A 16,476-nucleotide genomic window follows, 5' to 3' on the forward strand; every position below is an offset into this window, starting at 1 on the left:
CCCCCCCGATGCCTTCTTGGAATAGAAGAAGAATGACCATTTGTGTGATGTTTCCAGTATCAGCAGCTCCTTCGTCACCACACTGTGACTCCATCATCTTTCTTTCATCCTTAATCTGGTTTTCAGCTTCTAGATAATTTTAAAAATAAACAGAAAGCATAGGAAGCATTTTCCCCAGTTTTATTAATTACATAGGAGGATTGGCAAAAATCACTCACAGATCTTTACTATTTGCAAATTCATAAATCCCTCTATCTGGAGCCTAAGACTGTAGTAACAACAGAAGCAAGTCATAGCAATACCAGTGTGTCTGTCTTCACCACTTAGTTGATATAGCTATCACAAATGTAAAACAGAAGAGGATTAGGATTTAAATGAAAACTTCTACATTCACTTTAGTGCCTTAGCCTAGAACTGGTTTATAGACTTCAGTTTTCATTATTACAGAGTTCCTCTAGAACAGAATTACAGAATCTGAAAAGTCTTTTCAGAAGAATTAAAACAAAATACCTCAACAACAGAAACAGAAGTATTATGTTTCTTCTTCCCACTCTATGCTAATCAGTGTTAAAATTGTTAATCTGCACCAAAGGAAGATACTATGTATCTTTGTGAACAACATGGCAGTGAAAACTTCTTATTCAATGCCAAGTATAAGATCTGTTTTTTCAGAAAATTCAGTGTTTTCAAAGAGTGAATTTAGCTATAGTATATGCAGGTCCTTAGAGCTGGTGGAAAGCCTATACTAATTCTGTAGGGCATAGACAGGAGCAGACAGGCCCTATCTGTGGCAGTTTTTTCCTGTTGGCAAATAATAGAATCATATAGATTTATTATTCGCTAATAAAATAACTCACATGGAGCATTCAATGCCATATTAAATGCTAAGCACAAGCATTTTAATCCTTTTGTGCCTTTTTTTTAATTAGAATTATTATGTGCTGACTAATGTGTCTGATTATTCATTGCCTAAATGTGTATTGTAAATTCCTGTTGTTAATGTCTAGAACCAATACAACTTTAACTCAAATATCAGAGACATGTCCATGTCTCTGCAATAAAAGACCATCTTGCAAAAGAATGTATACTAGGAAAGCAAAAGTCTGCAGAAACGAAACTGATGGAGTAAAAAAGCAAATTGTTTGCAACGTAAATTAGAATACATTTTCTGTATGGTTGGAAGTTTTTCATTTATGTGAAGTTAGACCAAAAAAAAGAAAATGAATCATCAAGGCAGCCTAATTTTTGTAGTTCCAAATGAATTTCAAATGCTTAACTTCACACTTCAAATGTTAATTCCTAAACTATGCGAGTGTTACTTAGGTCTATTTATTTATACCTATAAAAATAAAGCAAAAACAATACACTTTTCACTGTATGTAAATTCTGCTTTGTGAACTGTCAGTACAGACTTCCTGATGCATACAATGGATTGGTGGTTTCTTCTGAGTCTTTCAAGAAAATACTTCAGAAACTTTCTAGATTCCTATCAGTCACATAAGTTGCTCAAACTATAAACATACACAAAGGTGCATTTTGAGTGTAAAACAAAACATGGATGAAACAAAGAACAATTTTCAGTGAGTGATTCCATATTGAGTACGAGTGCTTCATGCAGGAGTTTATTCTTTGCTCTAATCCAGTTTTACATAGAGACCCAGAACTGCCAGCTGGACAGGGCGAAAGATATGACCTCTTTGTTTCCAAAAGATTATTGGTTATTTTAAATTCCAGATTCAATCATACATCTTCATCACTTATGTTCACTTTCAAATGCTGTTGCTAATAATAAAACCCAAAATGTCTGGATCTATAGTCCAGCTATATTGAAATCCAGAAAAGATCTCAGTAGGTTTTCAATTTTTGTCATCCAATTTGTGAGTATGGATATTTCATTTTGTTTGAAGCTGTAATCTGACAGTCTGCTTCCTTTGTCACAATGCTTAGTGATGAAAATTTTACTAATATATTAGCATAAGTAGCTCGGAATAAAAGACAAGCTGACAAAGTTGGTGCTCAGGGGTGGTTAGTCGTGTACAACACTAAACAAAATAGTACAAGTCGATATCTCTGGTTGCCAGTTACCGCTTCTTGTGATTGATTTTGAGACTGAGGTAGCAGTCGAGTGTTAAACTCTTGTTAATTTTCTATTTTTAAATGGTAAATGAACCTTAACTGAAAATTTTATTGTTTTCATGTCCGCTTCCTACAAGCATTAGCTCAGGAAGTGATAAAGCTGGCACAATTACCTATGGCCTTTTCAGTGACTAATGCCAAGGGATTTCCTGGCTAGTTACAGACAATGGATTAGGAAGTAAGCCTCGTGACCAGGAAACCCTAATTACTTTTATAGTTTTTTCTTAAAGCTAACTGGCTTAAAACCATAGTTGCAATAATGTACCTTACAGTTCATGACTATAATGCCTATAACTAGTGATGGACAAGCAGTTAAGTGTCTGAGGTATCCTTTTTAACTCAAAGTTTCTCTTCTGATATTGATGCTACTAGTCAATTATTTTTCATTGTTCTTGCTTACTCAAAAACTTCCATTTTTGTTCAAAATAAATACACTAATATGCTTGGATGCCATACAAAATTTACCACACTAATCATATGCAGAAGAATATACATAAATGTCCATATGTCCCACAAAAGAAATTTTCAAGCAAAAGGTTTTTTTGTTCTTCTTGCAGACAAATGTTTTTTTCCTCCTTCACTTCAGCTTGGAAATATCAAAGTTGAATAATACCCGCATCAAAAGTTAAGAAAGCTCCCATTTACTTCAATGAGTTTTGATGACAATGGGGCCACAATGTCAGATCATGTCTCTCAAGCTTCAAATCATCTTTTAGCTACTTCTGTTCTTAACAGAAGTGAGGAAAACAGACCTGAGAGAAAATTATGAAAACATTTCTAAATATTTTTGTATACACATCATAATTTAGTTGTAAGGATTTGCTTTAAGTGTAAGGTTTGTACCTTTTTTGATTTTATAATATGCTTTATTATTTAAACTTCTGAGCTGCATACTTTGACAGGTAGAGAAGGAAAAGAACTTCATAAATACATATAAGATCTCCTAACCTTACATAAGCCAGTGAAAATATTCCTCTGAATAGAATGGCAAGAGGAATTCAGTGGAGCTTCTTCTGTGAAAATGTAAGATGCAGGAAGAACTGGTAAAATTTGAGATCTGGATCCCACAGGACTTAAAGAATAAATTGTAACTGAGAACAAACAGCAAAACAATCTTGCAGTAAAATGAAGAAACAGAAAGAAACTCTGTTTCCCTTACATGAAATGAAAGGCTCAATATTGAGAAACTGTGCTTAGGCTCCCTTGCCTCAGTTTCCCTAAGAAGGTTTTTTGAGACATAGAATAAGCTTAATTTTGTTGTTTGATAAGTACTTTGAATTTTTCTTGTTGAATGATTCTGCAGAAGTGCAGAATGGTGTATCTTTTGGATAGCTGCATTGTCTGCACAACAGGGGTCAGAGAATTACTTTTTTTGAGCAGGCTAAGCTGGGGTTTTGTTTGTGTAATACTGTGCTCAGTCTATCTAAAAGTGTTGCTGCTGGCTGACTGACTGGTCTCTGTTGGAGTTTTCTGATGGGGAAGGAAATGGCAGAAATCAGCATGTATAAAGACCCCCTGCCCCCCCATTGTCTTACCCCTACCCCCCAAACCAAAAAGAAAAATCGTGATGCTATCATTACAGTAGTTATAGTTTTCCATGTGATAGACCTTGAAAAAAAAAAAAAAAAAGGCATCAGTGGTCCTTTATCTGAACTTTCTACCTCATTCCTTGTGGTCACCAGTCCTAAAACACACATGGCAATACAAGAAATAAAGAGCTGTCTGCAGCTAAAATTGAGACCTTAAGACAAACTAGAGAAGAAAAAATGCAAGTTTATTCACAGAGAACTTGGCCCTCGGGTCAAGATGTGATATTTTTTTTCTTTTCCCTTCAGTAAACAGATATCTGTCTATGCAGCTATTTGTTTGTACTCTTAATTTTGGAACTTACTTGACACATGGGATTTCTGTACACTTAAATAAATTATGTTTTCCTAGAGAATTCATATTTATATATATTATGTATATGCACACAATATTATTTTTCTTGAAGCCATAATGTGTATGGTTTCATATATTACATCTTGAAGACAAATGGCCTTGTAAAGAACAAAATCTATGTCATTAAGATTTGATAAATCTCTCATGCACTAAATTTACAGCCCTTCTTGTACATTTGTGTTTAATATTAATATTTTTTATTTTCTGAGAGCCTTGTGGGCTTGAGAAGAGGATGGGCCATGTCCTGGAAAGTTTTCAGCCTTAAATAAAGATTGAAGAAAACTGAATGCATGAAAAAGGGCAACCTGTTTACAAAAGTTAGGGTTCTAGCTGTTGACATCACGGAGAAATGAAGGAGACATTTGAAAGAGCAGTGTGTGTCTAGAATTTTTTCCATGGATAGCAGATTAATTAACAGTCAGAGAAGAAAAGGGCAAGGGACAGCTCAAGAAAATTGTTAAGCCAGCTTAGAGGACTAGGGTACAATACCTGGTACAGAAGAAAAGACTTTAGAGAAGTAACACTGTACAGCAGTAGAAGAGAATATTTCATCTCACTTTCCTAATAGTGTACAAGAAGGTTAAATGAAAATTACCATGAAGCCATAGGAAGGAATTTCCTATTTCTGTAATAACCAGAAATACAATAACTATTACCATAAACAGTAGAATTGTTGAAGTCTGGTGTCTTGTACTTAGATTGCATCAGTACCTGTTAGAGCACAAGCTGCTTTTGAAGTTTTTTCCATGCTTAGAACATTCCAGGTGATGTTTCTCAGTTTAAGTTCCATAGTATTTTGTGAGGAGTGAGCTAATCACAAAGCATCAATGCAGTCTGTCTTTACCATGTTGTTATATTTCCACAATAATATCTGTGAAATAAATACTTAAAGCCCCTCTAACTAAATAGATTTGAGCATTGCCATATAGAGGTGGGAGCTGACAGACAGATTCAGGAGTAGAAGACAAACCATGATCTCATTTCCTTCAGAGACCAGACTAGAAATAACAAAAGCTTTTATAAACACTATTTCGGCTTGCCTGAACCTAAAGAAAGGTTCAGATCAAAATCTAAGCGAAGGTCTTGGTTCGATGCTATTTATTTTGAATTGCTCCGCTCATTTTTAATATTGTTTTGAAGCAACAATTGCTATGAGAAAACCCGTCCAGTAATTCCCATGACTAAGCTTCCCAGGGGTTAAAGTTTCCACAATCTTGAGCAAAACGTTTAGATGTTCAGCATCGCTGTCAGCACAATACATCAATCAAAGGTCCAAGCAATGTCAGTTGCACTTGTTTGTTTCATATATTATATTTATCTCTTCCTGGATTTCATATGCCTTCTGATCAGCTTCCTATCCTATGAAAACATCTGTGCAGAATTGTTTCAAATGAACAGAAACTTACTGCAATATCTGTTCAGTTGTCAGACAAGGTCATAGAAGGTGCAAAAATGCTTATCTATATGAGAACAAGCTGAAATCACCCCTCATGTAACCCCAGTGGCTCCAGTTACAACTTTGTTTTCAGTGGGGAGAAGACTTGGAACCCGCACTGAATTTTTCAAAAGTAATCTCTTCCAAGACCCGTGGCCATTGTGCAGACAGGAATGCACGATTTAGAAGATACCACAGAAGAGCTGTGATTCCTTAGCTTGGTGGTTTGTGTTGTTTTACACGAGGTTTGATACTTCACTATGGTTGTCCAAAGGCTGGATCTGGTTGTATCTATCAGCTTTAGTGTGAAACATATAACCAGTTCTGGGACCACAGATCGGAACCAGAGATTCAACCCTTCATTCCCTCCCTTCCAAAGGCTTACAAACTAAGGTCCAAGTTCTGCTCAGATCTACAAGATATACCATATTGTGTACAGTATAATCATTGCAATATTTGATGTCTTCTAGCTTCTTCATAGCATTTAGCATTAGGTGGATTTTAGCATCTAAATTGATTGGGTACATTTTAAAATTGTACTTGAAGCAAATACTTCTGTTTTCTCTGTAGTTTATGAATATAAGCAGAATTATAAACCAATAAAAAATGCGATTAGTCAACAGGTAAATCCATGCTGTGAGACCCATGCATCCTGAGATACCTTTGCAATTCTAATTACTCAGCTATCCATACCACAGGAATATCCGTTATCTCCTTGAGACTACATTGAGAATTTTCTTCAGGAGCAATATGGATGCACAAGACAACATGTACCCAATTTAATATGTACTCAGAACCTAGACAGAGTATGAACCTGAAACCTGGAGCTGGTGTTCACCATACATCTTGTGAACTTTGAAAACCTCAATTTATATGCATTTGGCTTACTGAAACAAATAAAAATTTCCTGTATAACTAGTGAGAGCACATTAAAAATTAAGAATGTTTGGAATCAAGAACCAAGATCAGAAAGGGAAAAAACATGCAAAGCTACAGAGATTAGTTCAGATTGCGTTAAATTGGCTAATACTTTCACTTGAAACACCTTTGAAACATACAGGTTTGAATGTATGCTTCAATGCTAGCTAATATGGAAATTTGAAATTTTCTTGTCATACATGTGGGATATCTTCTGTAATAAAAAAGAAGTTTAATTCAAATAAGTTTTATGATAATTAATTAAAGTGTTCACATCTATAGCCATCTCAGCATGCATAAGGGCATATGAAAAAGCTGCACAAACCTATCAAAAATAGAGCAATACTTGGAAAATTAAGAAGGCTTTTGACATAATGTGAGAGAAGTTAAATTGTGAATTGAAGTCACACAAATGATAAGCCACAATCATTAATTTTTTTTCCTTTTATGTGTTTACTGGCAAGCTACTTCTATCTTAAATAATCTTGATTTGTCTATAAACAGGAACAGAGTAATGGAAATGTGCCTGCCAGAAAAGTACATTAAAGAATCCCAAACGAAAACAGTGACAGATTCTAAACCCAAGATACGAATATCCATGAGGAACAGCATAAAATCTTAACTCTATTTGGATACTCCAACTGAATTGCATGGCCTCAAGCCACCAACAAATAAAAGGCATCTTACATACCAAAAAGAGAACCTGACTTCTTTCAGCTTTCCTGAAGTGTGAGAGTTTAGAAACTAGTACACAGATTAAAAGAAGTTTTCTGGAACAATTTAGAAGAGGCTTTTTCTGTCCTGGGAGTCTTTCCAATTCTCTTCACCCTTGTAAATTCAGACTGCTGTTATCCAATTTCTCACATGAAATGCTTGTTCTCAGATATGCAATCCATCTTTTTATATGGCTTCCTGGTCATTTAAACAGTTTTTCATTTGCAGACCTAATCCAGAGTCCCTCTGGATTCCTTATGAATCTATTGAACTATTCCCATTGAATATATTTTACAACTACTCAGTTATTTGCCAGCTTCCATAATTTACTACTTCTACATCGCTACTTATGCAGCTTTTTGATCTCACTCAACATTATTGACATGAGGACCTAGTTCTCTACAAGCTGCATGCATCATCTCAGATTTTGTTTACTCCTCCCTGTTAAAAAAAGACATCAAAACCATCAACCAAATTAAAAGGAGATTGTCAGATACAACAAATTGTCTAAAATCTCTCTTACTTCCCTTTTCAGTTATGTAGGGCCTTGCATTCATCTAACTCATTTTCAAGCCATTCATTCTTTCCATGTTTTTCTTTTCCAGATTAAAGATCCCCTCAGTATCTGATGTTGTAATAAATAAGTGCTACTAAGGTAGTTGTAGACCACAATACAACCATATCTCAGTCTCTTTTAGATAAGATAAATGAAGTGCTTGAAGTCTCTCATTCCCAGGCAACTTTTACAGCTCTCAGAGATGGTTGTGGTTGCTTTCTACACCTTGGATGTTTAAATTCAATCCCAAGTGTGCCAAAATACCTGTAACAGTTAGCCCTGAAATTCAGAATTGTGATGAAACTCTAAAAATAAGCTCCAGCTGCCCAGCTGGGAGGTTCATTACAAAAGATTCACCTTTTCTAGCCATAATTCTTATAGAAACTCCAAATGATGCAGCAACTTGAGAAAATGTGTGTTCCTATCCTGTAACTTGCATTTACTCCCCATCTTGCTGGCAGGAGTGCAGGGTAGAACATACTGCATAAGATTAGCTCCCTGTTCTAGGCAGATTTTTCACCATAGGTTCTTCACTTTAGCCATTTTTTGTCCTTATAACAGCTTCAGATACTTGATCTCATTTAAGACCTTCTGCTCTTCTAAATGGAGAAACATCTCTAAGTCCAGCATGTATTAAATCCTAACCCCTTGGTTTGAATTCATGGATAATCTGGGGACTCATTATAGTTGCCAGAAATAGATTTAGATATATTTAGAAACAGGATAAAGAGAGAAGCTATTAAAAAAAAGTGTTGGTTAAGTTTTTATACATTCAGCATTCATAATAATTCAATACAGTAAAATATGTGACTATGATCTGTTTCTTAGGTTACTGTACTTTGCATGAGAATTTAGTGAGCCAGTTTGAAAAGTGCACAGGATATAAAAGTTTCAAAAACTCCAAATTTGCCCAAACAATTTTGTAAGAATTATTATTATTTGGTGATAAAAATCACAGTTCTCCATGACTTAAAATACGGAATAGCAGTGCAATGAAAGGGGAGAAGAGCTATCAGAAACAGGCAGCTGTAGGTGCAATACTGCAAACTCTTCCATGGTCATAAGGTGAGTTCCATTATTTAAGGGGCTTCGACCTACTTTGGCCTATTTTAAACCTACCTGGTCCGCTCTTACTGAATAGAGAGCAGAGAATAGATGATTGTGGGTAAGAATCATGGGTAAAAATGGGACTCTAGGTTTGTGGGATTTTTTTGTCTGAGAAGTTATTTTGCTGAAGAGAAGGGAACTATGCAGGAGTGACTGCACTTTGAAACAGAAAGAAATTCAGAAAGAAAGCTTCTGCAGCGGAAATGTTATTCCACGTCTAAAATGAAGCTAAGTAATAATTAAAATTTTCAGATAATTAAATCTCTTATTTAACCTTGCCAAAGATTTAAAGTTAAAAAAGTCTTTTTTTAAAGTTGTATGGTTATACTGACAGAGTTAAACAAGGAACAGAAAACTGACTGAGAGGTAAGTCACAGCTTCACACTCTTTCCATTGTATTGTGGTTTTCACCTTATACTGTTTTTAAATGTAAGCACAGTTTCTCCTCATCATGATTGTCCACTTATACTGAAAGTGATTTAAAAATTAGCATTTATATAAATAAAAAACCTTTTATAAACACTTCTGCTGTATATAACCATTGAACAAGCATGCTTCTGTTTTTCCCCAAAAGACTATTTTCCAGAGTAATCCAAGACAACCACCATTCTGTTAAGCAGTATCTTAAATTAGTTAGAGAAGCATATGGCGTGCCCTCCTATAGTGACTATACTTCGGCTATTGCTTTCTGATCTGGGTTTCTGCATGAAATGTCTGCCCAAGGACGTGCAAGGTCTTTAAAGGAAATACAACTTATATGTTACCAGTAATGATTTACAGATGTGGATGATTGGATAGTAGGTTTATCTTTTTTTACTTTTTATAATTTGGAGAAATGTTTTTTCTGATACAAAACCTCAAAGTGGTATAACATCTGCATTGGGGGAAAGATACATTTTTCTGAGGTAGTGTTGATGGGAGGTGAAGTACATAGGTGAGGTAACAGGCAGTGGAGGGAACCTAAGGCATTCTGAAGAATATTCACACTTCGTATATCTTTTCACATAAGCATGTTTACTTCTATTTCCATACAGCTGTAAGGTGCTTGCAGTGGCTTTCTCTAGCAAAACTGATGTGTGAGTAGTTAAGGCTTGGCGGTCTGAAGATGTCGCGCTGTACGGAAAGGTAGTGTCCCCCCCCTCTCCTAATAGCCAATAGCGTTTAACCCGTGAAGTAAGCAGACGGAAATGATGCTGTAAACCTAGGCTATATAACGCTGTGTTATTTATCAATAAACGCCATTTGCCGTCCACCACATTGGTGTCTGCGTGCTGATGACCCGAGCGGCCGAGGGGTGGGTCGCCGAGCCGTCCCTGAACCAGGTCGCCACGCCAACAAAGGCGACACTGATGCAATTGGGGCAGCATATGTGCAGGTACTTAAGCAGCAATGTTCATTCATGCTCCATTTCTTGCAAAAAAAACCCCAATAATGTATTTCCAGTTTACAATGTTATAGTGTCCAAACTTCTCTTTCTTTAAAGGAAATCTCAGTGCCTGTAGATCTTACCTGCTATGCTACAGCAAATAAATATCGTTAGCAATTTGTATGTAACTTGCTCCACCCATTCTTTATTAAGTTGCATGCAGCAGCACTAAACATCATTTTCTACTCAACTTCCGATTAGCTGGAGTGAGAATGTAGTACCTGCCAATTGCTACAGAAAGTATCTAGGAACTGGCACACATGCCTCAGAGTCAGTACTGCTTGCTTCTATGGCTGACTTTGTCAATGCCTCACTGTGCAGCTTGGTTAAAGAAAATTATCTTCAGGGCATCAGCCAGAAAAGGATCTGACCATATATGCATATTCCACACTGGGGCTGTGAATGACAGAATGGGTAGGGGTTGGAAGGGACCTCTGTGGCTCCTCTAATCCAAGCCTCCTGCTGAAGCAGGGTCACCTAGAGCAGGTTCGCAGGACTGTGTCCAGATGTGTTTTGAATATCTCCAGAGAAGGAGAATCCACAGCCCCTCTGGGCAGCCTGTTCCAGGGCTCTGTCACTCTCAAAGAAATGCTTCCTCATATTCAGACGGAACTTCCTATGCTTCAGTTTGTGCCTGTTGCCCCTTGTCCAGTTGCTGGGCACCACTGAAAAAAGAGTCTGGCCCCATCCTCTTGACACCCACCCTTAAGACACTTATAAGCATATCTCAGTCTTCTCTTTGCTAGGCTAAGCAAGCCCACATCCCTCAGCCATTCCTCATAGCAGAGATGCTCCAGTCCCCTAATCATCTTTGGAGCCCTCCTCTGAACTCTCTCCAGTAGTTCCTCATCTTTCTTGAACTGGGGAGCACGGAAGTGGACACAGTACTCCAGATGGGGCCTCACTAGAGCAGAGTAGAGGGGAAGGAGAACCTCCCTCGACCTGCTGGCTGCACTCTTCTTAATGCACCCCAGGATCCCACTGGCTGTCTTGGCAGCATGGGCACACTGCTGGCTCGTGGTGAACCTGTCATCCACCAGCACTCCCAGGTCCCTCTCTGCAGAGCTCTCTCCAGCAGGGCAGCCCCAGCCTGTACTGGTGCATTGTGTTGTTCCTCTCCAGGTGCAGGACCCTGCACTTGGCCTTGTTGAAGCTTAATATTAGTGTATAAAGTGCTCAAGATCTTTATAGTGGCAGCGATACAGATGCTAAGATATGTCCATAAAGTGTTTCTTGACCTGCTGTGCAACAGCTTGGAATCATGGTAGAGGCTGCATCCATGGCCAGACCATTTTTTCAGCAGTGGTTATAAAGCAGCCCTGTCAAAAGCATTTGAGAAACTGGAGAGAAAGAGCAGAAGCTCTAGATTTCACTTGGAAGTACTCATCTGACATCTTCATGAGTTTCCTGAAGGGAGAAGGAGCTTGACATGCCTTTTCTAGAATCACAGAGAAGTAAGTCTCAGGTGCCAGTAGCAGCCAAATATTCTGAGCTAAGCAAGCAGCTTTAACCATGAGAAAAGATGATCTGCTTACATAAATGCTTGGATGATCTTGTTTAGGGCTTCAGTATTGTCTTAGTTTGTCAGTGCTTGTGTACTCTGTGCATTAACCCCTGTCAGAAGAAGCAGAATTAGTATCTATTGGCGGAATTAAAAAGGAAATTTATATTTTTTCTGCTGAAATCGTATGGTGTATAAAAATATATGTATACAGACACACCTGTACATATATACTTGCATTTTTGCGGTTTGCATGTTTGCCATTTTTATTACGCTTAAGTTTGTGTGCAGTTTACTGTAGGACCTTGAGGTAACTTAGTGTGGTGAGACACCTCATACACCAAAATTGCTATTTGGTTTCTATACTTTGCAGTCCTTTAATGCCATAATGAATCCCTTAAATCCCTTCAGCATTCAACCTTAGGGCTTAATCCATTTGAATTGCATGCAGAGCACTAATTGACATATTGTCTGGTTTCATGACCCAGTCAAAAGTTTTACAATAATTGCAGCAAACAACATGGACTTGCTGCGTAAGTGTAACCTGTGTCAGTATCATGAAGAGTAGCTGCTGCCTTTTAGAGTCTTCTAGGACAATAGTGACAGATTTTTTTGTTCAGTAACTAATATTTTTCACTTGCAGCTGACCATCCGGTGGTGGTGTTCAAACACTTTGCCCCTGCTTAATTTTATTTTCAGTGTAATGCCACTAATGGTATTTCTGCATTCATTTAATATATCCAAGTGAAAGTGAATGTCTGAAAGTTGTGTCTAGCTACTGCTGCTATGTCGATAATTTCTGAACATAATTGATATGTTTTAATGTGCACCCATAGTATTCAGACCAGAATTACTTAGCAGTAGGCACTGAACAAGATTTTCTTTCACATGATAATTTCTTAATTAGTAGCTTTGAACTTATTGTATTTAAGACTGTAATATTTAAAGTTTAAAAAAGACAGTTTGATAACTGAAGTCATTTAATCAGGTTGCTACAGAGAGTAAAGACACCTCCTTCCACTAACTCAAACTGCTTCTCAAGGCATTTTCTTTAGGTACAAGAACAGAAATCCAACCATGCCTAATAGCTCCCAACCATGAGGAGCTGACCAGGCAGAAAGGACATTAAAGTAGATCCATGTTTAGCTTGAAAATCTGCTAAACTGTGTTTCATAACTGCCTCTCCTGGTATTTTGACTTCAGTTATAAAGTTATAAAGTTAGTAGCAAAAATGTTTCAGAACTTCTCAAAAATTAGAATTTTGAAAGTCTTGTACTATCTACTTCATTAGTTATTTCATCAATAATTTAAATTTATTGAAAACATTGTCCAGGTAATTGTCCCGATACAAAATAAAGTAAACATTAAAAAGCTTCAACATTTCAACAGAAAATTTTTCTGTATGTTGGGGTGGATGCATTTGTGTTGTAAAAATATTCTGGTTTACAGTTATTTTTACTGTCCGTAATCAAGAAGTTAAGCATAAGCACTATACAGGACTTAAGAAATCCTGTTGTCAATTATTATTGTCTTTGTGACTATACTTCTACTGAGAGAATGTGCACTGTATAGAAAACTGAACTTACTTTCATGAAAGTTCTGCATTGAACTAATGAATTAGTTTTGCAGTTTTTAGAAGCTTAGGCCTGACCGAACATAGTGTGCTTGAACAAAAATTATAGCATAATGAATGCATGGTTTCTCAGCTTACCACTTCAAGTTGCCGGTAAAAATAAGTGCTCCCTCTGGCCTTGGGCAGGTACGGTGCTGGCAGCCTGTCTCTGTCCACTTGATGTTGCTATTGTGGAGCATGTGCAGCGGAAACAGCAGTTAGATACTGAACCAGCTCTGAAGTAATCTGAAGGATACATTTCAGCAGCTGGTTTCCTGCTTTTTTTGTGCAATGTTTAACTCTTCCTTAGCAGGACTTTAGTGAAGACTGAAGGGACCAAGACATAACTAGCCATCAGATATTACTAGAAAAACTCTTGCTAATGCAGTGGGCCAAGGCAAGTCCTTATTTCTAATCAGAACTGTGTAGCAGGAAAACTCTAGGAGAAAAAATTGCATAATGGTCCAAGTATCTAGTGAGAAGAGTCTAGTGTGGTTGTTCGTAAGGCTTAAAAGAAGGGTTTCTACTCTGAGACATTTCACCCATAAGCGTGATTACAGAGGGTGAAATAACTCCACTCTGTAATAAAGCTACAGGCGATTGCAGAATATCTTGTCATAGCATAATACATTAGAAAGTGTTTCTGGGTGCTGATAACTTTGTTAAGATTGCATATAGACACTTACTATGCATCACAGTACAAACAGTTTATCTAATACTCTAGCAGTTAGACAAACCAAAAAGCCAAAAGTAAACAAGAAGTTCTACTGTAATAGGAAAGAGTAGAGTAGGTAATTAGCCGAAGAATGGCAGCTGTACTCTGCCGTCTCACTGTCCATTTCCTTCATCCTACTATTCTTCCCTCAACACACACTGCTCCTAGGCTGATATTCCTTCCATTAACTGCAGTAATTTGCCAAAGACATGAATTTGCCTTAAAATGCATACATTTGTGGATAAAGAATATTCCCCTTCAGTTAGAATAATTAAAATTCAGCCAAAGCTACCACACAGGAGGTAGTACAGTCTTACTGAAGTCTTCAGATCAGTTGAGAGCAACTGACCTAGGAGCATCCAACCAGAATAGTGAAGGCACTAAGCTAAGTTGATACGAGTGGGAATAAAGGAGTAAAAATGGCTTTATAGGGGCATGAAATTTGTCATAGGAGAGAAGACAAATAAAGATTCAGACCCTTCCTGCCAGTAGCACTATATGGCATGCACGCCCATCTTCATGCTTGCATATGGCTGTACAAGTAGTTTTCATGCAGTCATGGAACTTCACAGCCTCTCCACTACCTGGTCACACAGCTCTTTTTCCTTTCAAATCAGGCCTGTATCTGCCTCTAATACTTAAATTGTCCAACTATTCTATATTAACTTTAACATTTATGATTGGCAAGTATTTCTGTCTTTTCCTTCACTGCCTCAGATTGCCCTCTCCTAAGCAGCAAAAAAACAATACAGGATCACTAATGTCTGTAGTATAGGAGGAAGATTGCACAAATTAATCTCCTTAATAGCATTAATGGGGCAAATAACGTGAGTGTACCAGGTGGCATCACCCAGTGAGACCCTACAAGAACGGGGCAGGATGATGTTGTTGATGGTGTTACTGCTTTTTTCCCCCTCTTTAGATCTTCACAAGAGCTAGCCTTATTAAAAGTTGTTTTTTATAAAACAGAAATCTTAGGCTAGACATACAACTTGAAATCTGAGCCTTGTTGAATTGCACAAGTGAAGTCAAATAGGTAGCATCCACATAGAAAACTAGCCAAGAACTGAGATTTGAAAGTTAGAACTGTTTTACATATCTTGTATTTACAGTGTGATGGATGCCGAACAAGCTTGTAAGATGATAGGTGGCTGGATTACCCTTGTTTGCCCTAGGTCCTTGCCCTAGACAATACACAAACTAGAAACAGGCAGAAACAGTCACCAGACAAAGTTTAACAAAAGGAAGAAAGAAGTACAGCCAAGATTTATCCATATCTTGCTAGTTCCCATAGATGACAGACTGACCCCTATGACTCTGAAGTGTTGTTAGCTAAGAAACTGTTATCTCTACCTTGTTTTTAACCTCCAGTATTTTTATTTCAAATCCAGCTTCACACCTCATCTTTCTGCCACTGACCCATTAGCAAGATAACTTTGGTCTGGGGTACTGCACTACTGTCAGTGCACCTCTATTCATCATTCAAGAAGAAACCAAGAATGACAGGCACACCCCATGCATTGACAGATTTGGTACTGCTTTTGCTTTCCAAAAAAAAGCTTGGCCTGTTTCTTGTCTGAGGCACTCAACTGCTGATCAACTTCACAGCTCGTGTTTCAGTCAGTACATACGCCTCAGAGCGAGTTAGCTGCACTTCGATACTCATTTGGAAAGTGTAATTTAGTAATATCAAAATCAAGGGAGCCACAACCATGTTTATTTCTCTCTACTGTAATATATTCCCTCAATAGTACAATTTGTACATTAGGCTTAGTTACAGGTTCCGTTAAAGTCTTCCATTTTCCCTTAAAAGGAAAGCAGCCATCCTAAGACAGAGCGAATACTGCTATTGTTTTAAATGTAATTCAGACCAGAGGTGTTCCCACCAAATAATACGAAAGAAGTATATCAAACAGCACTTGCAGGTTACTTCACTACACTTCAGTTTAATACTTACAGTGCAAAACAGCCTGTAATGAAGTAGAGTTAAAAGCTACATGGAGAAGAAACCTTTTTTATGTCTTACAAAGCTTCAAGATTTGAAGAGTCAGAACAAACTTAAGCTTGCAAATACAAGGACTTTGTGGGCATACCTTATTTTTTACAACATTGCTACTCTAGAAAGATCCTGGTTCAATCCTGGCATGGAAAAGTATCAGAAGTAGCAAGAGTGGACTGCTCAGGAAGAGAAGGCAGCCCAGGAACTGATAACAGTAAGACAGCAGAAGGATGAACACAAGAGGTGCAGTCCCACCATAACTGAGGAAGATGAGAACAGGTCTGGTGACAGCAGTCAGGTTCAGTCAGAAAGCACTAGGCACATCCACACTTGCCAGACAATAAGGCAAGTTCAGTAAGACAAAGCACAACATACCTACAACATAGTTCAGGGAACGGAAAGAGCCTGAACTTAAA

This window comes from Opisthocomus hoazin, chromosome 7 (assembly GCF_030867145.1).
Source record: "Opisthocomus hoazin isolate bOpiHoa1 chromosome 7, bOpiHoa1.hap1, whole genome shotgun sequence".
Taxonomy (NCBI): Eukaryota; Metazoa; Chordata; class Aves; order Opisthocomiformes; family Opisthocomidae; genus Opisthocomus; species Opisthocomus hoazin.